Below are 23,266 nucleotides of genomic sequence, written 5' to 3'. Positions count from 1 at the left end.
GCTGGTGCTCGCGGGGCCGTGGGTTCGAGTCCAGGGTGCGGCTGTCAGGTCGGGAGTGATCACGAGGATTCCCGAGACAAGGATGTTTGGCAGCAGACAGAGTTTGTGCCCCCTGAGGGAAAGCGACTCATCCCTTGGGGAGATTCTGCCAGGGTCCGCGACTGACAGCAGCAAATCTCTCCAATGGCCGGAGACGGGACACTCGCTGGGGAGGGCTCTGAGTTACTACAGAGAATCCGTCCCCAGGTGTCTGGCGGGTGGGTCTTGCCCACATGCTCAGGGTCTAACTGGTCGCCGTATCTGGGGTCGGGAAGGAATTTCCCCCCCAGGTCAGATTGGCAGAGACCCTGCGGGGGTTTCACCTTCGTCTGCAGCCTGGGGCGCGGGGCACTGGCAGGTTTCAACTAGTGTCACTGGTGGATTCTCTGTAACTTGACATCTTTAACCCATGATTTGAGGCCATCAGTGACTCAGCCGGAGGCTGGGGTCTGCTACAGGAGTGGGTGGGTGAGGCTCTGTGGCCTGCGATGTGCAGCAGCTCAGACCAGATGATCACGATGGACCTTCTGGCCTTAAAGTCTGTGAGTCAATAAGTCTTGCTGGTGTCGGCGCCCCATGGCTGGGGGGGGCTCTCACTGCGGGGCCCCCCGGCTCACGTTGATCGCGGCGTACACACTGGGCTGGGCGGGCTCGTGAGCAGGGGCTAGGTCCCCCCGCTTGACCTGCAGCGCCTGGTGGTCCAGCTCGGCGTAGGTGAGTCCGTCAGCACCAGGGTCGGGCTCCTGGGGGTGGGAGGGAAGAGAGTCACTGGAGTGTGTGTGTGTGTGTCTGTGTGTGTGTGTGTGTACCAACCCCCACCACACACACACATTCACACAGAGCAGGGCTTGTCCCCTCCAGCAGGGGATGACAGGGACACACACACACTCCAGTCACTCTCTCCCCTCTCACCCCCAGGAGCCCATAAGCCCCTCCCATCCCAGCTGGCGATCCCACAAGCCCCTCCCAGCAACCTGACCCCCACCCCATAAAACTGAGTGTGCCAGATAAAGTGAGTGGGGCCCATGTGGATCAGGGTTTGGGGGTCAGGGCCCGCGGGCAGACAGGGACACTTACCAGGGTCTGCGTCTCTTTCCCTTCGTCGATGGAGGAGTCTGTAGAACAGAGACACCCGCTGAGCTGCACCCCCGGCCGGCCCAGAGCAGAACCCCACACCCAGCTCTGACCCCTCTGTCCAGCCAGGGGGCTCAGAGACCTGCACAGCCACTCCTCCCTCACCCCGCAGCATGGGCCAGGATCATTAGCCTTGTGTGACAGAGAGGAAAACTGAGGCACAGAGATGGCAGCAGAGTCATGGGGGTTATGGTGGGGCAGGGGGGCTGGGAGTCAGGACTCCTGGGTTGTCACCCTCGCTCTGGGAGGGGAGTGGGGTCTAGTGGTTAAAGTGGGGGTCTGGGAGCCAGGAGTGGATGGGGATTCTCCCCAGGTTATTGTCTGGGAAGGTCTGATGGAGAAGTGAAGGGGGGGACACTAAAGCCCCAGGCCTGGGGGGGAAGAATGGGGGGGCACACAGAGGGAGACCCTGAACTAGAGGGGGAGGGGAGGGGGACCTCCAGCCACCTGGTGTGGAGGGAGGCAAGATGCTCAGCTGACACCAGCTACCTCTGGGACCCTCCCCTTAGTCCCGCCCAGTGGCAGCTGTAAATCAGACCCTGCCCTGTATGGGTGAAGCCCCCACAAGCCCCGCCCCTCCCCAGGGGTCCTGCCCCACCCAGGTACCCCCTTAGATGTGTTACTCACAGACAGGGTCTTGCATAGCTGGGGTCTTCAACACCCTCCAGGGGCTGGTGCTAAAAGAGAGAAAATCCACTTGTAAATGTCATATCCCCCCACCCACAGGGAGATTCCCCAACACACTGAGAGAGCCCCCCATCCTGCCTCACACTGACCCTGTTCCCTAACACCCCCCCCCCGCCGCAACCACTAGACCCCACTCCCCTGCCAGAGCTGGGGACAGAACCCAAGCCAAGGTGACACATGGGTGGGGCATACAGGGTCACATGCTCCCCCCAATTCCTCGGTCACATGGTGCAGCCGGCCCTCAGCTGGGGAGCTGCGCTGGACAGGGAGAGGCAGAGGCAGAAGCTGAGGACCAGCTGGGAGCTGCAGGGGGGGTCACTGTTTTCCGGGAGGGGGGGCGGATGTGGTGTGACTCCAGCTGTTCTGGGGCTGTGCCTCTCCACTGTCAGCAGGCCCAGGTCATCTCTGAGGAGTCCTGGCCCCCAACCCCACTTCCCCCCCAGAGCCAGGGACAGAACCCAGGAGCCCTGTGACCCCAGCAGGTCGATCGGGAGGGGGGAGGAGCCGGGTTCCTACCTGCTCAGTCTCGGTGCGGCTCCTTTTCCTGCAGAGGGACACAAACCAGAATCCCCCATGAGCCGATCGGGATCCCCCGGTCCCAGCGCCGGCCACTCACCCCCACAGGGCAGCAGGGATGGGGGGCCTGGGGGGGTCCCCTCTGCTGCTGGTGCTGAGCCTGGATCCCTGCTGGGCTGGGCCGGACCAGCAGGGGGCAGCACAACACCGTAGCTCAGTGGCTCTAAAAATTTTTTTACTGGTGACCCCTTTCACACAGCAAACCTCTGAGTGCGAATCCCGTTATGAATGAAACGCTTTTTAAAATATTTATATTTCTATATTTAACACCATTATAAATGCTGGAGGCAAAGCGGGGTTTGGGGTGGAGGCTGACAGCTCGTGACCTCCCAGGTAATCACCTCGCGACCCCCACAGGGGTCCGACCCCCAGTTTGAGAACCCCTGCATGAACCTGATCCACAGGCCGGAGGCTCCCCTGGCACCCCATGTACCCAGGGCCGGCTTTAGCAAGAGCAGGGCCCGATTCCTGGGGGCGGGTGTTGCTGCAAGCCCCGCCCCCAGGAATCGAGCCGCGCCGCGGGGGGGGCGGGGGGGGGGACCCGAGCCGCACCGCGGGGGGGGTGGGTGGGGACCCGAGCCGCGCCGCGGGGGGGGGTGGGGGGGACCCGAGCCGCGGGGGCGGGCGGGGGGGTGACCCGAGCCGCGCCGCGGGGGGGGGCGGGGGGGACCCGAGCCACGCCGCGCCGCGGAGGGGGGCGGGGGGGGACCCGAGCCACGCCGCGGGGGGACGGGGAGACCCGAGCTGCGCCGCGCGGGGAGGGGGGGAGACCCGAGCCGCGCCGCGCTGCGGAGGGGGGGGGAGACCCGAGCCACGCCGTGCCACGGGGGGGACGGGGAGACCCGAGCTGCGCCGCGGGGGGGGACGGGGGACGGGGGGACCCGAGCCGCGCCGCGTGGGGGGGGACCCGAGCCGCGGGGACCGGGCCGGGACGGAGCCGACCCGGGCCGCGCCGCGGGGGCCGAGCCGGGCCGCGGGGGCCGGGCTGGAGCCAAGCCGGGTCAGAGCCGCTGGGGCCTGCGGGAACAAGCCGCGCCTCCCCGGAGCCCTTCTCCTGCCCCCACCACCCCAGCTTACCTTGTGCTGCCAGCCTGCCCCTGCTTTGTCTCAGAAGCAGGGGAGGGGGCGGAGCGTTCAGGGGAGGGGAGGAGGGGGAAGTGAGCTGGGGGCGGGGTGGACAGCTGCGGCGCGGGGCCCTCTTGGCGCGGGGCCCAATTCAGCCGAATTGGCTGAATCGGCCTAAAGCCAGCCCTGCATGTACCTGAGAGGCTCGGTGCCGGTGGCTCTTTATACAGGGACCCCTCGCCCGGTGCTGAGATGTGGCCACCTCTGGGGTGGGGCACGGGGACTGGTAAAATGCAGCCCCTCTGGGGTGGGACAGCTGTGTGTACAGGGATAACCCATGCAGCAGAACTCCCTGCTGAGCCCCCACCCCAGCCATAATTGGTTTTCCCAGCACAGTCCCCCATCCAAGCCGTGACCCCATCCCGCCCTGCTTAGCGGCAGGTTTAACCCTTCCCTCGCTGGGCGGGGCACTCACTGGCTCGGGTTTTTCTGAAGCAGACGAAGGCCACAAGGAGGAGGAGGAGGCCGGCGGCTGCCGCGCTCGCCCTGGTGATGATGGAGCTGGTCAGACCCAGAGATGCCGGCGATTCCGATCCCCCTGGGAAACAGCAGCAGCCGTGAGCAGCTGGTCCGTTCCCCCCCAGCCCCTCCCACCCCAGGCGGCGCCCAAGGGGCTGGGACACCACAGGGCGCAGGCAGCAGAAAATTCTATGGGGAGGATGTTGGGGGCCCCCAGGGCATCAAGTGGGGTCAGAGCAAGCAAGATTTGCGGGATTTGTAGCACTGGGGCACGCTGGGCTGCAGGCCGGGGGGCTCAGTAAGGAGCGTTCTCCCCATTAGTCAGTGTTGGCCCCATTGCCCCAGCACGGTGCTAGGGGGCGCTGTCTGATCCAGCCTGGACATCATTTCTAAGGCATTTCACCCCCTTCCTCACGGCCACACCGGCTCAGGCCAACGGGCCCATCTAGCCCGGTATCCCGCCTCCCATGGTGGCTGCCCCTGGCTCCTTTGCAGGGAGCTCCAGGCCCCCGCTCCATGGCCACTGATGGGCCCAGCTGCCCCCAGAGGAAGCCTCCGGCTGCCCCGTTAGTGGCGGGTTCATGTCCAAGCAGGAGGCTTTGCTCCCCTCCCAAATCCATCTGTGGGGGGACAGGGAGAGTCAGTGCCCCTTAGAACAACCTCCATCTCCCCCTGGGCAACCACTGGGGGAAGCTGCCCCATAATCTGTGACTCAATAGATTCTCCCCAGCCCCAGCCGTGTACCTGGTCCCGGGCTACCCGGGCGGGTGGGAGCCGGTGCCGCTCCAGGGTGGCCCAGGTCGGTTCCCCCTGCAGGAATAGAACCAGTGTCTGTCAGGGCGGAGGGAGGGGCTGAAACACCGACTCAGATATCACCCTCCACCCTTTGCGACCAGTGGTGGATCAGACGCCAGACGAGCAGGCCGGGAGAAGCCCCAGCACCCCGACCCTCATCCCCTGCAGAAGCGTGGGAGGGGGCACGGAAGCCTGAGCCCTAGGACCACCGCTGTGGCCCCGGGACGGGAGGAGGTCTCACTACCTGCAGTGGTCTCAGGGCTGGGGGAGCTCTCAGGAAGGGAGTCCGTGAGGCATCTTTATCCCCATTCTACGGGGGGGAAACTGAGGCACAGACAGATTCACTTTCTTTAGTGAGCTCCCTGGGGCAGGGACTGTCTCTTCACTCTGTGTTTATGCAGCGCCTGGCACAACGGGGCCCTGATCATGATGTGGCCCCTACATGTTCCCTCAACACAAGGGCTCCAGCGCTATTGAGGTCAGCGTTTGCAGAGTTCTCCACTAACTCGGGGCGTCTCGATTTGTGGGCGCTCAGCCTGAGATCCCCCAAGATTGAGGCCCCCCCCCCGCAAGGAAGGACACTTTGAAAACCGCGACGTGCTCCCATCACACAGAGTCTGTGGCCGCACCAGATCCCCTGGGTCCCAGCCCAGCGTCGTGTCCACCAAGCCACCACTTCTCCTGCAGCCCCTGCCTCATTCATCTCCAGCCGGGGCACTACCTGGGGCGGGCGCTGGAGAACAGAGGGGAGGGGATCTCGGGATTAAATAGCGACTCACGGTTCCTACGCACAAGGGGCAGCGTTAAAGTCACCTCCCTGCCCCAAGTCTCCAGGGGCTGCTGCTCCTTCCTGGCTGGGGAACCCCCCACTGACTCCGTCCCCGCTCTCCAGCCTGGCGTTCCCTCTGCTGGGTCAGGACTCAGGGCAGAGCCTGGCTCTGAGCGTCCCATTGGCACCGAGCCCCCATGAGGGTCTGGCTGGGGTTGGGGCTGGGAATGCGGATGCCGAGCCAGGCCCCTCACCTCTCACCAACACCTTCACGGGGTTGCTTGGGTACGACACGGCGAACGGCTCCGATCTGCTGTGATAGGAACAGCTGTAGCTCCCCCCGTCCTTCCGGCTCACGTTGCTGATGGGAAACACAACCTCAAACCCATCCGAATCCACAGATGGGAAATGGCGTCCTTCTTTATTCAGCACGAACCGCACGCCCCGGCGCTGCCCCCGACACCAGACGGTCACAGCTCCCCCTAGAGAGACCCCCCCGCCGGGTCTCAGGTAGATGTTGGGTTTGGGGTAGCTGGGCTCTGCAGTGGGAAGCAGACAGGCCATGAGACACAGTCCTGGGGCCCGTCCTCACCACACGGCCTCAGTGATGGGTCAGACCTGGCGGCAGCCCTGGGGATGGGCTCCTGGATGCCTTTCCACAGGGCCCAGAGTTTCCTCTGAGCGCTGGGCTAACAGCATGAGACACGGAGCAACCCCAGCCCCTGGGGGCCCAGAGCTCTGCTCCCTAGCAGGTGACAGGGCAGTCCAGTCTCTAGGGTCCAGTCAGTCCCTAGCTTCCGTGCTGGGAGGGCTGGGAGCCAGGACTCCTGGGTTCTGTCCCTGGCTCTGAGAGGGGAGTGGGGTCTAGTGGGGAGAGCAGGGAGGATGGGGGCCAGGACTCCTGGGTTCTCTGCACAGCACCACCACTGACTTGCAGGGGACTATGCAAGTCTCTACTATACACTGAGGTTTATAACCTTCAGCTCCGCCCATCACCCCCTAACTGATGTGTTGTCTGGGAAAGGCCCGCCCTGCTCTGCAGCTCCCCTGGGGGCAGGCATCCCCCTCTCTCAGCCCCAAATCTCCTGTGGCTGCTGCTCTCCCCTGGCTGGGGAACCCTCCAGTGATTCCGTCCCCGCTCCCCAGCCGGGCATCCCCTCTGCTGGGCTCAAGGATCAGGGCAGAGCCTGGCTCTGAGCATCCCATCGGTGCAGAGACCCCATGGGGATCTGGCTGGGTGTGGGGCTGGGAGCCAGGCACTGAGCCGGGCCCCTCCCTCACCTCCTACAATGATCTCGACGAGGTCACTGAGATCCGACCAGCGACTCTGATCCGTTATGGAGCGATAGTCGCAGGTGTAGCTCCCTCCATCTTCCTGGCTGACACTGGGGATGGGAAATTCAGCCACGGTCCCATCAGGCACCGACCGCACCTGCGGGTTCGGGCGTCCAGCTTTATGCAGAAAGAACTCCATGCCTGGGTACCGACCCGCACAGCGGATGGTGACGTTTCCCCCGAGCGCCACTGCCCTGCTGGGGCTCACCCAGATGGTGGGTTTGGGAAATTCTCGCCCTGCTTTCAACAAGAGACAGGAGTTAAACAGGGGAGACACAGCCCCCTGCCTCTCTCCCCCCCAGTGATGAGCTGGCAAAATCTTAACAACCGGTTCCTTCCTCCTCACCTCACGAGGTGGTCGTGGTCCGCCCCCGCCCCCCGGGACACCTGCCCCATCCACCCCCCCTTCCCTGTCCCATGACTGCCCCCCACCGCCCCATGCAACCCCTCCTCTCATTCCTGATGGCTCCCCTGAATCCCTGCCCCATCCAACCACCTTCTCTCTGTCCCCTGACTGCCCCTGGAACCCCTGCCCCTAACTGCCCCACACTGCCCCATCCAACCCCTGCTCCTTCCTGACTGCCCCCCAGGACCCTTGCCCCCATTCAATCCCCCTGTTCCCTGCCCTCTGACCGCCCCGACCCCTATCCACCCCACCACCACCCCGAACTCCCCTGCCCTCTATTCAACTCCCCCTTCCTGCTCCCTTACTGCACTGCCTGGAGGTGGCTGGCGGCACTACAGCTGCGCCGCTCGGCCGGGACTGGGGCCGGGGCCAGACATGCTCAGCCGGAGCAGGTCGGCCGCTGGGCTGGGGCTGGGCTGGAGTAGGTCAGCTGCTGGGCCGGAGCCGCGGGGCCGGGCCAGAGCAGGTCGGCCCCTAGGCCAGATCCGGGGGGCCGGGGCTGGGGCTGGGGCCGGGGCGGAGTAGGTCAGCTGCTGGGCCGGAGCCGCGGGGCCGGGCCGGAGCAGGTCGGCCCCTAGGCCAGATCCGGGGGGCCGGGGCTGGGGCTGGAGCCAGAGCTGGAGCCACTCGGCTGGGCCGCGCCTCCCTGAAACCCTCCTCGTGCCCCTCCACCCCAGCTCACCTGTGCGAAGCGGTTGCTTGCTTCTCAGCCCTCCCAGGCTTCCCGCGCTAACAGCTGATTCGCAGGAGACAGGGGAGGGGGAGGAGAAGAGGGGTGGAGGGTTCAGGGGAGGAGGCAGAGGTGAGCTGGGGCCAGGGGCGGAGAGCTGCCGGAGCTTTACCGGTTGTTACATTTAAAAGCACGGGACAACCGGTTCTAAAAGGGCTTCCCGCGAACTGGTGCGAACCGGCTGCAGCTGACCACTGCTCCCCCAATTCAGTCCATCCGTCATTCGGCCTCTCTAGGAGTCTGTCCCCTACCAGGGTAGGCACTGCCTGCCCATGGGGCTTGGGGGCAAGGGGTTCACCCATATGAAGCTCAGGACCCGGCTGCATGAGAGATCACCTGCCCCCCCGCCCCGCCTGAGGCCAGCCAGGGAGCCTGACCGGTGGGCCCCCTGCAGCTCTGCCCCCCACCCTGGGGTTGGGAAGTAGAATCTGTGACCGGCAGGAGTCACAGAAGACCCACGTTTCCCCAGGCCTTGGGAACGGGGGCTGTGAGTGCAGGGGAGGGTGATGGGTCTGGGGGAAGATCTGGGGGCAGGGGTGGATCTGGGGGGTTCTCCCCCATGGCTGCATTGACCATGAATGTTTCAGTTCCCTGAGGGGATCTAGAGCCCATGGATGGGACCTGTTAGCATTTGTATGAGCTGAAATAAATCCACCTGCCACCACCCCCCACCCCGATCCTCACAGCCTGTGTGGGGCAGGATATTGAACCAGGGGACGGTTCCCATCTGCTTCGTCAGACCCTGGGCGCCAGATTCAGCTCCTAGTTACTCCATTGCATGGGGCAGTGGCACAGAAGAATGGGGCCAGGTCTGAGCTCACAGGGGAGTTTGGGTTCAGTTTTGGGGAAGGTTCAGGGCTCAGTTCCTCTTTCCCCCACCCGATGCATCCCCTCCACCATCCTTGATGTTACCATCCTCCCCACAGACTGATACTCACCTCCCCACGCCCCGCTATGCCCGGCCAGCCAGCAGTCTGGAGAGGAGACGGCTCATTAGTGATCAGATCCCAGAGCATCTGGATCCTACACCCTGGTCTCAGATCCCCCCATGGCACATGCCCCGGTCTCAGATCCATCCCCCATGGACAGATGCCCTGGTCTCAGATCCCCACCCCCCCATGGACACACACTCTGGTCTGAGATTCCCCCGCCACGGACCCACAGCCTGCCTGTCTCCATTACTCACCGAGGAAGAGGACAATGAGAGCAGACGTCATGACAGGGCAGTGGGGGGCCCCTCAGGGCTGCCACCAACGCCCACCGAGCTCCACCGAGTCTGAGGCCCAAGTGCGTCGGGGGCTGCAGCCTCAGGAAGCCCGTGATGCGCTCGGCCCCTTTCTTCCCATCAGATGGTTTCTCTGCAATCTCCAGCCCAAATCTACCTTGGTCAGAGCAAAGCCAGCTCCCCGCAATGCACAGCAAACAACATCCTCTCGTGCAGGTGCCCAGCCCCACATGGGAGCTGCCAAGTTTGGGGAAGAGCTGGGAAAGGGGGAATCTCAGGAGGTGTCAAGAGATGACCCGGCTGCCCTGACCTTTTGTAACGGGCTAGTCTAGCCTCCCTGGAGCACCAGCTCAGAGCAGAGGAGGGCTCCCCCCCACACACACACACTGCCCCCCATGGAGTGGGGAAAAGATTCCTTCCTGACCTGGCTGGGCCCAATACCTGCCCTGGAGCATTAGGGTGGAGGGGCCTGGCCAACCTCCTTCTCAGGTAGTGTCGCTGCAGATGTGATTCTTAGCCGAGTGATGTGGCACAGAGACAGGACAGAAAGGTGGGGGGCTGGGAAGGGTTGTGGTTTCCGGCACCTGTGAAGGGGAGGACGTAGGGGTAAATTTAGACCCTGAGTTGTTAAAGGAGGAACCGGTAAATCTGTGAAAAGGGGAAGTCTGCCCAGAGCCGGAGCTCGCTTCCTGTTTCTGGTACCAAAAAACAACGAGGAGTCCTTGTGGTACTTTAGAGACTAACAAATTTAGTGAAACTCGGCATAAACCTGATGCCCCGGCAGCTACCTTGTAATATACCCCGGCACTGGGAGGGGAGTGGGGTCTAGTGATTGGGGGGTGGGGGACTGGTTGGGGGTGAGGTCTGGTGCTTAAAGAAAAGGACACAGATCAGAGCCAGCCCCCTAGAGGTGAAAGGCCCCGTGTCCCTTCCCCAGCCCATCCCCAGGGCAGTGGGTCTGCGCAGGTCAGGGCCCGGGGCAGAGCTCACAGGGGCCGACGGCTGAGCCAAGCTTCCCTCTCCGACCCCAGGATGCTGTGAAAGGGACACCCAGGGTGGCGGGGGGGATGACAAGAACACGGGGACAGAGCTCAAGACAACACCCCCCCCCGGCAGATGCCCCAGCTCTGGCTCCCCAGCTCATTTGCTCTTCACCCCCCATCTGCGACATTCACACATTGGGCTCCTCAGCCCCCCGTTCTGCCCCCTGGCCTGCGTCCCCTCCCCCATTCTGTCCCCCGAGCCTGAGTTCCCTCACGTCCCCCCTCCCCCCATTCAGGTTCCCATTCCCCCAGTTCTGTCCCCCATCCTGTGTCCCTTCACCCCCATTGTGTCCCCTCATGCCCCACGTCCCCTCCCCCTTTCTGCCCCCATCCCCTATCCCCTCACACAGCTGCCCCATCTCAGCAATCCTCGCCCCCCGCTTTGCTGTGTGGGGGCAGCTACATGGGAAAGAGCTCCCCGGCCTGCCCCTCCCCACGCTCACCCCCCCATCAGCCCATCTCCTGCAAAGCTCCCATCTCTCAGGCAGCCTGTTCCCCATCAGGGAGGCTGAGAGGAAGTGTGGGGCATTAAAGACCAGGCAGCGTGTGGGGCTGAGGGAGGGAAGAAGAATGTGGGGGGAGGAGAAGGGGGCTGAGACTGAGAGGGCAGAAGCTGAGGGGAGCCTCGGGCAGGACAGTAACAGAGGAGGGGGGATTTGGGGTCCCCCGATGTATGTTTCAGGATGAACCTGCCCCCGACCCCTCTCCCTGCCCCCACCCAGCTCATCAGGGGTTTGAGCAGGAAAGAATCCTGCCCCCCCTCCCACCTCAGACCCACTGAGGGTGGGGGGGGCTACATGGCAAAGTGTGGGGAGCAGAGAAGGGGGGTCAGGAAAGGACACTAGGGGGCTGGGAATGTGGGGGGGGCAGGAGGCAGAGAGGAGGAAGAGGGGAGGGGATGGTGAGGCATGGGGGTCATTATGGGGCAGGGAATGTGGGGCAGAGGGGAGTGTGGGGGCAGGAGACTGAGGGGAAAGAAAGTGGGGACCCAGGACTGAGGGGGCAGGAGCAGGAGGGGGCAGTGAGAGGGGAGCCTGCTGAGGGGTAGCAATGGCAGCTCCCTCCTCGGGGGGTACCATCTGCCCCTCCCCCCTCAGACACCCCAACAATCCTACTCCCCCCCCCAGCTCTGACCTTCTGAGGGAGCCTGTCTGCCCTCAAACTCCTGTCCCCCATCCCGGCCCCCTCAACTCCCCTCCCGACACCCCCAACCTATTTCCCCCCAAACCCCCGCCATGGGGGGGCCCAGAAGCGCTGGCGGCTAACTCACTCTGTGCCCTGTTGTGTTCATGGAGATGCAGTAAAGGGCCCAAGGTGTGAACATGCCCCAGGCCCTGCCCCACACTGAACAGGGTTAAACACGGGCTGGAGGTGGGGTCCAGAGCCTGCAGCCTGCTCAGCCCCACGGCAAACCCCCCATTGACCCCTGGGACTGGCTGTTACAGACACAGCAGAGCAGGAACCAGGGGAGCCGTGGCAGGCGCCGTGTGAAACGAGGGGTTTGTTCCAGCCCCAGCCCCGTTCACTGGAGCGAGTCTCTAGCTGGAAAATCCCCGGGGTTTGGGCGTCTCCCCGCTGGCCCCGGAGACGCTAGCGACTGTCCTGGGGGGGCAGAGGAGCCAGCGGAGCTGGGCTGGAGCCGGAATCTCTGTGGCTGCTGTTAAAGTCCAACCCCGTTTCCTCCCGGGTTGGGGATTCAGCCGCGGGAAGAGCGATGGCATCGGGGTCCCTCTCTCTGGCTGATCTGCTCAGGATGTCTCTGCAGAGCAGGGTCCGAACGGCCTGGGGAGTCCAGGAAATGGCAGCCACGACGGTGAAGCGAGTCTCTTTCTTTAAGGCCCCAAAGGGTGGTGGGCGGCACTGCCCGTCCCCGCAATATTTTATCCACCAATGAGGCCTTGTTTCCAACACCCCAATTTTGAGTCACATTTCTGCTCCCCCACTTTTCCCGTGTCCCAGGCAGGCCCCAGCCCGGCCCGTGGGTTCTGTGCCATGGCCACTCGGGTTGGACTAATCCCGTCTTTCTGTCTCGCCGACTTTCCCAACGTTCATTCATCCAGGTTGTTGTGACACTGCCAGAACTTCTCACTCACCTTTGTCAGCTGAACCCACCACAAGGGGACATTTGGGGGCTTCGGTATCACAGCTACCCATGGGATGGGGAGATTGGGGGGGCAGGAAGCTCTGGGGGTTTGTACAATAGAAATACAGGGTGGGAGGAGGTCTATGGAGAAAGGGTGGGGAGATAAATGGTCTGGGGGACCCCGCTGCAGAGAGAGGAGGGGAACAGACCCCAGGGGGGCAGTAAGTGCCATTATTCTAGTGCTGGAGCCAGACGCAGCATCCCCACTCACAGCCCTGGGCAGAGAGCGGCCTGGCTAGGGAACAGCGAGTGGCACCCAGCGCTGTCTAGGGGCTGCTCCGCGCCAAGCCCAATGAGCCCAGCACAGGGGCAGTTCCCCTAACTGGTGCTGGTGCTCGCAGGGTTAGGGGCTCAATCCTGGGGGTGCAGCAGTTGGGTCAGGAGCAGTCCCAAGGTGAGCAGGACTCTCGGAGTCAGGGGCTTTGTGCTGACATCTCAGCCCCCCCTCCCCCCAAGGGGAAGCGATTCACAATGGAGTATGGACCCACCCACTGGACTTTTAGAGTAAATTATTTTCAAAGATTACCCCACATCATTGGACGACTAAAAGGATGTGGTAGGGCAGGGGTCCCCAACGCGGTGACTGAGATGTCTAAGTGCGCCCGCGTACTGGCCGGCGGATGAGCATCCGCCAAAATGCCGCTGACAAGCAGCAGCATCCAGACGTGTTGCTTCTGAAATGCCCCCGATTTTCGGCAGTGACGCTTCCGGATGATGCTGCTTGTCTGCGGCATTTTGGCGGATGCTCGTCCGCCGCCATGGTCCTCCGTGGCTCGTCGTCTGGCACCCACCAGATGAAAAAGGTTGGGGACCACTGTGGTAGGGGAATTATTTTTGGCCATGGGAGAGATGGCAGTGGGCTTCCCCAAGATATCTTCCCCAAAATATCATTATACTGAGATTTTATGGGTTTGGAGGTAGTAGTGGTTGAGCAACGTTTTATGCTTTGAATTCCAGGAGTCCTTTCCTGTAAAAAATGCAAGACATTATGAATCATGCAAAAGGTTTAATTTGTGAAACGTGTATCCATTTCCATTGTTCATTATTTTTACGATGGTATCCCAGTGGGCTGAGGCGGTCCATTATGGCATAGGGCCCTGTCCATTTTGATTCCAGGGAGTGGCCCCCTTTTTCCAATTTGTTTCTGTATTAGGCTGTCCTGTAGCTGGGACAGAGAGCTTAATTTATTCTTAATTACCTCCAGGTCTACAGTATGTATAATCCCTGCTACAAAACCAATTTCTCCTGTTGTCTGCTGCCGGAGGATGTTTTCCTGCAGCATTTAATACACAACAGTGCTCGCACCATGACAAACAACACAGGACAAAACATAGATCACAAAACACAATTTCTATTGTGACAGGTGATTCATGGTATTTTGGGTTGCTCTTCAGCTGATATCAGCTTTTCTTGATTTTCTCAAAGACAAAAAGAACATGTTTCTACCCCTTTGGGAGTGGCAGATTCTTGCTTAGAATATTCCTTTCTTTTGCTGATAGCAGGCAAAACAGAGGAATTACACCCATGTGTGTGTTCTATAGTCAGGCCAGGTTTCAATGCCTTCTACCTTTATCAGTTAGGTAATTTGCATTAACACCGATGCTATCTGACTTGCTGTTGGATCAAAAGCCATCAGCAGCTCAGAGACTCTGTCTTAAAAGGGACACAGTCAACTTTCACCAGAGTTCTTTCATAGATTCATAGATTCTAGGACTGGAAGGGACCTCGAGAGGTCATCGAGTCCAGTCCCCTGTCCTCATGGCAGGCCCAAATACTGTCTAGACCGTCCCTGATAGACATTTATCTAACCTACTCTTAAATATCTCCAGAGGTCTCTGATTACTTTTAACTCCTGCTTCCAAAACACACAGCGATTTAAAAAGGAAAACACAATCTCTTGTAAAAAAGCAACAGAGGGTCCTGTGGCACCTTTGTGACACAGATTCTGTTAGTCTCAAAGGTGCCACAGGACCCTCTGTTGCTTTTTTACAGATTCAGACTAACACGGCTCCCCCTCTGATACTTGACAATCTCTTGTGGCTCCCTTTGGAGCCCTGATAGGTTTTTAATTAAGTAGCACGGTAGGTTTGCATTTCTTTTACCCCTCTTACAATATACACCGCACATGTCCTGGGGAAAAGGCACATTCCTTCCACACTGCTCTGTTTTTACATAGGTGTATGTAGATTACATCCTCTTTATACATTTGGGGGCAGTTAAGTTCCAATAGAACCCCCTTACGTTCTTTTAGCAAATTTGACTACTAAATTGTCCATAGTCAAATGATTTCCATTGGATTGTCTCTTTGCCTGGATTGTTCACAGACATTCCTTTGGAAAAGGGCCCGTTTTCCTTCAGAATGGCTGCAAAGAAACCAAGAATTCTCTTTTTCTCTCACACTTCTACAACGTTCAACTGCTTAATTCCCTCCAGCCTCTGCAGGGTTAACGTCTCGCTCTCTTTCCTTAAATCACTTGCTTATCTCCCAAAATGACACCTTACTCACCTCAGATTTTATCATTCCAAGAACTGTTTAAGGGATTTAAATTCCCCATGTCTGAAGTTACTTCTTCCTTTACTCTTGCCACTGTGCCCTTAGGGCTTCCAACCTGTTTTCCATTTTTTGGGGTCTGCTGCCTGCCTGCTTGGCTGGGCCCAATCCTGCTTTTCTTACTGAACCATCCCTTCCCATGGGCACAGGCTTTGTTCCACTACCAATTTAGCAAGGAGGGTTAGGCACCTTAACTAGCCCCCACCCGTCCTGGTCCCTTTCCTCTTCGTAATCACCCCACAGGGTGCTCTCCTCGTAGCTGGGGGTGCCGTACATATGACCTTCTCCCCCTTCACCCGCTGGACCTCTCCTCGGGCTTAATGAGACCTACTATAGGGGTGCAACAAGGGTTCCACCCAAAACTGAGGATCCTCTCAAAGGGAGAGATGAAAGCCAGCCCTCACAAGGGTCACCCGATTCCTCCCCTGTGAGGCTCACCGCCTGGACCGCACGCACGGCCAATTGACGTTTTAACTGTTCCATTTTCTTTTCATGGCGCGCACACTGCCGCTGCAGCGTATGCCGGGCATGGATGGTCAAGTCTTTGACGAGTCCCTGAAGGACCGGTACTTGCTTAGCCAGTGCTTCCAGCCAGGGGCGTTCTGCCTTTTCCGCCTGGAAGTCCGGTCTCAAGGCCTGCAACTTGTCCTAGGCGTAGGTTTGGGTTGCAGCCTGGTTAATGATTTGCGCTTTCAGTTGCTGAATTTCCCCCCCCTCCAGCTGTCGGGTACACACCTCTTACCTTCTCCCCAACTCCTCGTTCCGTCCCGACAACATTTGATACCACATGGCTGCTGCAGTCCAAATTAATCCCACGGCTGCCCTAGGTTTTTTTACCCTTCTGCTTTTCTTACATGGAACCCCAGGGATTATATCCCACCTTGGCGAGAGCCCTCTCCAGCCGGGAGAGGTCCTCACCCCCGCTTTGAAAGAGGCAGCAGGGTCTTGTCCCTCTTTACTGCCTCTCCCGTGGCTCAGGCATCAGGGGCACCTGCCTCCCATGACGCCAGCTGACCGGGCAGCCGGCTACTGTGTCCGCGCTCCCTAATGCCCATACGTCCGGCATGGAACCCATTGCTGATGCCATCGCCCACGACTACGGGACTCCCGAGTCCGCGGCTGTACCCTTCTGTTTCCTGAACATGCTGACCCAATCCCTTAGTACAACTCTGAAGATCTTTTAATCACTTTGAGATTTCACGTAGCTCACGCTGGCACCGGGGCTTCCAATGTTACCCCACCAGGCCGGAGGGAGAGACACTAAACCTCCCTCTGTATTGTTCGGCCTACTACCACTGAGGGTTCATACACCAAATACAAAACCCCTCCCAGGGCAGAGCAAGACACCCTAAGTTCTCCTCTCATGCTCAGTCATGCTACGGCAGAGGGTGTATGCACCGAGGATACCTGTCGCATGGAGCGAGGGTCTCTAACCCCACCTCCTATTGCCCAGCACTCCTACGACCGGGGGTTGACCCACCTGCACCCTTACCCCGCCGACCGGGGTGGAGAGAGGAACGCTAAACCCCTCTCTGGTTCTGAGCCATGCTACGACTGAGTGTGGGGCACACCTGTAATCATAAAATCCTCAACATGAAATACCAACAGTGCTGTACAGAGCAAACATGAAATACCAAGGGCAGAACAGTTTGCGCGCTCCACAGGGCTCCCCCCATCCACAATTCTCCACCAAAACTGACAGATTTCTGTTACCAATCTGCCTGGGGCGTCAGGTGATCAGGCTGAGGCCGCCGGATCTTTAGGGGAGGAGATGAAGGAGCACACCAAGCGTCCAAGTTTTAAAGCTTTATTGATAAAATAATAAAATAACAGCAGAGAGTGAAGGAAGCGTTAGTGCCCCAAGCTCTAACCCACTTTCATACTCACACGCGCTCTACCCAAGGCTGGCCAAGCCTGGGTGTAACGTCGGAAGAAGAGGGGGAAGGGTGGACAGGAGTTCTTTCCTGGGCCCAGGTTGTCCGGAGTTCTCTGTGATCTCTGAATTGCTCCAGCTCTCAGGAGGGTTTTTAAGTCCAGGGTTCCTCTAGGGGTGTTTCGTTCTGCGACCTCTGTTCCTGGTGTTCTTTGTACCAGCCCAAACCAGCTTTCTGTGGTCCCCTCAACTTTCCCAAAACACACCAGCTAGACTTTGTTGTCCTCTTTGTTTTCCTCCATGCTGGCCTTCGCTTGTCTTGCTCGTTATGGGCTGCCTCGGCAGGTTTGTTCAGCTGCATATTCCTCTCAGGGCTGGTCAGTGGATTCCAGGCCCCCGTCTTTCTCGGCAGGCAGCCAAGCGTCGGCTGTGAGCTGCAGCCTTGGGCTGGAGTCGGTGCCTTACCTTCTGACTGAGCGAGCTGGAGTGTCGAGTTAACCCGTTCTCTGCTTTCTTCCTCCTTCCCCCTCTGGCCTCTTGCAACCTGCAAAGGAATCTTCCATTCCACACCCACACTTTTGGCCCTTCCCAAAATGCCCTGCAATGCTTGCAACAGAGTTAGCAATATACAATGCATATACAATGCTGATCTGCCTCCCCCAGGGTTCGCTGTCTGACCCCCCTGCTGGGTCCCAAAGCCATACAGGCATTCAGCCAAATGGATGGTGTTGAGACGGGGGAGTACGACCTGTTCATAGAATCATAGAATCATAGAATATCAGGGTTGGAAGGGACCTCAGGAGGTATCTAGTCCAACCCCCTGCTCAAAGCAGGACCAACCCCAACTAAATCATCCCAGCCAGGGCTTTGTCAAGCCGGGCCTTAAAAACCTCCAAGGAAGGAGACTCCACCACCTCCCTAAGTAACATTCCAGTGTTTCACCACCCTCCTAGTGAAATAGTTTTTCCTAATATCCAACCTGGACCTCCCCCACTGCAACTTGAGACCATTGCTCCTTGTTCTGTCATCTGCCACCACTGAGAACAGCCGAGCTCCATCCTCTTTGGAACCCCCCTTCAGGTAGTTGAAGGCTGCTATTAAATCCCCCCTCATTCTTCTCTTCTGGAGACTAAACAATCCCAGTTCCCTCAGCCTCTCCTGGCAGCCAGGATCACGGAGTGGGTTCAAACAGGCTTTGCTGCTGAAGTTTGAACTGACCCCCGAGGCGTACAGGAAACGATTCCGGGGTGTGCGCAAGACCTCAGGTGTCTCTTACAAGGAGGTCACCAACGTGCTGGGGGAATATCTCCGCAAGTGGGGGAAGGGCACAGGGGCCACTACCGCAGAGGATGTGTATAACCTGGTGGGGTTGGAGCAGCTGTATGACATCTGCCCTCCAGACCTTAAGATGTGGCTAGTGGACCTGAAGCCCAAAGATCTGTGCAGTGCAGGGGCACTGGCAGGTGAGTTTGGCGGGGTACCACTGGGGGTTTGTACCCCACTTGAGCTGCCCCCATCACTGAGCTATGGGAAAAGAGGAAGCCAGACGAGGTGGTCTGGACCGAGCAGGGCCAGAGGGCTCTCTGTATACCGAAGGAGGCTCTAATCCAGGACCCGGTAAATCTGGTAAACCCAGACTTTGCCAAGCCTTTTGCAGTGTTCACCAATACCTCAGACGCAGAGCTGGGTGTGGTGCTGATGTGAGCTGATGCTAAGGGGGAGAAACACCCCATTGGGTACCCAAGCAAAAAGCTGTATCTCTCCTGAACCCAGGCATCCTAGCACCCTCCCATAACATGATCCTGCGTCAAGCCGGGACCCTGGGTTCAACCCGATTGCTTGGCTGTGTAGACATAGCCCCCTGGCCCGGGGGATTGTGGGCTACATTTGGAGGACTCCCGGAGCACGAGGCCGGGGGGGCTGCGTCCACACTGCAGAGCAATAGGGCTTGAACCTGGGAGTGGCTTGATTCAGGCTGGGACCCTTCACTCTCATGGGGTGCTGGGTCTGAGCCCTGGGGGAGCACAATGGGTGTGTAGACGGAAGGGCGGGTAGGCCTAAGCCTGGGTTCGAGCTCTGGGCTTGCATTGACATGGAGACGCAGCCACTGAGTTCACCAGTGCTTCCTGCCGTTGCGTGTGGATGGTTCAGTGTTGGGCCCTCTGGTGTCCCTCTAGATCTGGGTCGGATTCAAACAGTTCCTTAAGGGCCCAGACAGCCTGGTGCCACCTGCACCTCCGGGTCCACGCTGCCCCCAAGAGCAGCTATAACTCTAGTCCTCCCCCCATGTTACCTGCACACATTAGGGCACCCCAGATTTTCCCAGTCCATAGGGCCCCAGGCGAAAAGCACCTACCCTTACCCAATCCGTAGGGCTCAGGGCCACCTATGCCCAATTCATAGGGCTCAGGGCCACCCATACCCAATTCGTAGGGCTCAGGGTATAACGAACCTGGTCAATTTAAGTACCCACACCCTTTCCCAGTACGTAGGGCTCCGGGTGTATTCTACTTCGGCAGGTGTGCAGGACCTTTTACCAGTGAAACAGCCTTACACAGTAATATTCTTAACCTCTGTTTATTAACAATCACCAAAACCAGACGGCACACGCTACACAGACAGTGCTCACCACTCCCAATAAGACAGATGAACATTTCTTGAAGGCCAGTCAGGATCAGGTCCATCTGGGGGACTCCAGTTTCTGTCTGGTGTCATTGGCAGAGCATTGAGGTCTGGCGGCTCTGATCTCTGGGGCTATGTCCTGGAGTTCGTTCCCAAAGAACTTCCTTTTGGACCCCAGTTTATATGGCGAAATTTGAATTCTGCTTAGCTGTATCTTAACCAATAATTGTACTGAAATCTATCTAACCAATCCTAACATAGTGTAACAAAATTTTCTAACCAATCCTACCCCACCACCTTCATTAATTTACACCTGGCAAAATTAATTATGTAACAGACAGAAACAGTTAAAGAACCAGACGGAGATCATACAGACAAACAATGGGGAAGTGGGGACCATAATGGCAAAACAATAAAGCAGTGAGGGTTTCACAACCACAACTATTGAGAAGTGATTTCTTGCCAGACAGGATGTTATCAAACCAAGTTTTCTTTAACCATCTCAAGATCTGTTTCTTTCTCTGGTGACAGTGGAGGCCATTAGGACGGGGTCTTCTTCTTAGCAGCCTGGTATTACATTGTTTTAATGTAATGTAGATGCAATGTGAGGATGTAACTTCCGGCTTCTCAGCTAATGTCTGCTGCTTGGCTGCTCTTTTAATCTGGCTGCAGACAAGGGCCTTATTGTTACACCCAACCTGATAGCCATGCAAAGGACAGAGGGAAACTGAGGCATCCTGAGGCTTCATAAAAGTATTACAGGGCATTGCCCCTTGGTCACACACAGGGAGACATCCCCGTCCTGCTGCAGGAGGCAGCTCTGCAGTGCGTAGAAATAGGGCGGTACCTCTTTAAACAGGAGGTGAGCCCTCAGTGGGCGCTCACCAGGTTCTGGGTTGTACAAGAGGTCCCAAAGTGGACAGAGCAACTGGGTGCATGAAGCCAGGTTGGGGCAGTGGGGGTGTAGCTGGTGAACAGGGGTAGGTGGCACCAGTCTGGGGGGGCTGCAGAAGGGACAGAAGGGGAGGGCATCCAGAGCTGCCCAAAGGGAGGGGTGGCTGATGAGTTCTGGGGCAAGTGGGGCACTTCCCCTGGCTCCCAGCAGCGTCTGCATCTCCCTCCACGCTGCCCCATGGCTGCACAGTCCCTGCCCAGTGCTGGCACTGGCCGGCTTGTAGGATGCTTGGGAAGGAAAAGGGACGTCTGGTCTGGGACTGGCTCCCCACCACCAGGCCCCCTGAGGTAGAGGCCTATTGCCAGGGGGTCTTGACTTGGCTGGCCATACACTGGGCTCTTAGCCCAAAGGCTGGGGCCAGGTGGGATGGGGACCCCCTGATTGCAATGGGATCTGTTCTAGATTCTGATCCCAGCTTCCCAGAAGTCAATCTGGAGTCACCCACTTCCTTCCCAGAGCCTGGAAGAGAACCCAGGAATCCTGGCTCCCAGCCCCACTGCTCTGACCACTGAACCCCACTATCCTCCCGGAACCTGCTATAGAACCCAAGAGTCCTGACTGTTGCCTGATTTAGGGTGTTAATAATATTAATTTGGATTATAATATTAATTTAGACAGTATGGGTTTTCAGCTCACCAATCTGTTTGATCAGAAGATAAAAGTTCTTGTCCCGAATCAGGCTCCACAGCAGGGCTGGCTTTAAGAAGTGCAGGGCCCAATTTGAACATTTTCGGCAGGGCCCCGGCAGGGATGACTAACAGAAAAAAATGTAAAAAAAAGCCTTTCATTTCTTCCATGTGTTATTTACTTTCCGTAACTATATGTAAGCAGAGTCAGGATGAGCTCTACCCTGACATCTGGTGGTGAATTATGGCGAGTGTGGAAAAGAACTCCAGGGGTTGATCTTGTTTCCATAGGCACACCCACCAGCCTAGCATGAGCCCACAACAACTGAAAGTGGTTACTTTGGCTGGTGTGGGATCCCCAGTTTCTCTGTTATTGGGGCAGGAAGAATAAAGCTTTGTTACCCTGATTCTGTGAATCAAGGCCAGTGGAACTTTGTATGACAGAGGGACTCACCATTAACTATGTAGCACTCGCTAGACAAGGGGCATGGGTTACAAAACCCAGTGAATGGAAAGAGGTTGGAGGCAGGTATTAGTACTTGATGGTATGGGCCCTGAAACACCAATTGTACTATTGCCTCTCTCCAGTGTTGAATAGCAAAGCTAATTTTTATTCTATTAAGAATCTAATTACAGGTTGCTATGCTGAATTCACTTTGGGTCAATAGTGCAGCAGCACTGGGGTTCTCCTACTACAAGCTGAAGTCACTAAGAGTTGAGATCACTGAGTGCTGTGTTAAGTAGTGGGGGAGCCTGAAGATTTATTGTTAAGCAGCAAAAGGAACCGTTTGCGGGATGGTTGGCGTGGCCCACAGGACGGTGAGTAGAGCAGCGCTGACCAATGCAGTTTGTGGGACAGTTGGTGTGGCCCACGGGACGATGAGCGGAGCAGAGCAGTTTGCAGAATGGCTGGAGCGGCTCTCGGGACGGTTGGAGGAGTGGAGTGGCTCGTGGTGAAGAACCCCATGGAAAGGTGGGGCAGTCAGCCTCGGACCACGTAAGGTGCCCCTTAATATCCTGTGTGCCCCTTTCTCCCCCCACATTCCCACCAGGGGGAGGGTAAGATTCTGCAGATAAACTTTTGAACTCTGGAGCTGCACTGACTAGAGACAGAGACTTTTGGGTTGTTGGACTTTTGGGTGATTTTTGGGTTGCTGGACTCAAGAGACTTTTGGGGTAATGGACTTTTGGGACTTTGGGGGTGGGTCTTTTGCTCCTGGTTTGTGCTATGAAACCTGTTTGTGGTGTTTTCCCAATTTAATGCTGATGTCGCTTACCTTGTGTTATTAAACATTTTTTGCTACACTCAGACTCCGTGCTTGCGAGAGGGGAAGTATTGCCTCTTAGAGGTGCCTGGGCGGTGGTATGTAATTGTCCCAGGTCACTGGGTGGAGGCTCGAGCTGGTTTTGCATTGCGTTATTGAAACGGAACCCCTAGATACTGAACCTGGCCCTTGTTGCTGCCAACTCAGATGGGCAGAAGGGTTACATATGTACATTGCATCATATATGCTGTTGATCGGTTATTAATGAGCTCCGTTTCACATGTGTGGATCCCCACCACTCCCTGGGGGTGTGCTAGGGTGACCAGATGTCCCGATTTTATAGGGACAGTCCAAATTTTTGGGTCTTTTTCTTATATAGGATCCTATTATCCCCCTGTCCCAATTTTTCACACTTGCTGTCTGGTCACCCTAGGGTGTGCACATGTGTGGGTCCCAGCTGCTCCCTGCCCCCCTCATTGAAGCAGGTGTGCAGGGTTACTTCCCTGGGAACTGCAGGGCACTAGTGGACATGGGGTTGGCTGGAGGCAGGGCAGGGGCTGACTGGAGGTAGGGTCTGGTTGCAGGCAGGGCAAGGGGTGTGGGGCTGGCTGAAGACAGGTGTGTGAGGCGGGCTGGCTGGCTTCAGGCAGGGCCACAGGGGGGTGCGGCAGGGGTTGGCAGGGCTGGAGACAGAGGAGTGCGGGACTGGCTGGCTTCAGGCAGGGGGGTGTGGCAGGGGTTGGCTGGAAACAGGGCAGGGGGTGCTAGGCTGGAGGCAGGGCAGGGGGTGCAGCAGGGGCTGGCGGCGGGCAGGGCAGGGGGTGTGGCAGGCGCTGTCTGCAGGCAGGGGGTACAGGGCTGTCTGCAGGCAGGACAGGGGGTGCAGGGCTGGTGCAAGCAGGGGGTGC

At 58.4% G+C, this 23,266-nt stretch overlaps 1 pseudogene; it reads right to left on the bottom strand.

Annotated features, from left to right (window-relative positions):
* Positions 1 to 23,266, bottom strand: part of LOC128826724 (leukocyte immunoglobulin-like receptor subfamily A member 6) — a 161,267-nt pseudogene that overhangs the window by 51,307 nt on the left and 86,694 nt on the right.

Source organism: Malaclemys terrapin, chromosome 20 (genome assembly GCF_027887155.1).
Source record: "Malaclemys terrapin pileata isolate rMalTer1 chromosome 20, rMalTer1.hap1, whole genome shotgun sequence".
In the NCBI taxonomy this organism is placed as follows: domain Eukaryota; kingdom Metazoa; phylum Chordata; order Testudines; family Emydidae; genus Malaclemys; species Malaclemys terrapin.
The sequence above is the reverse complement of the archived record's forward strand: the minus strand, read 5'-3'. Positions and strand labels throughout refer to the sequence as shown.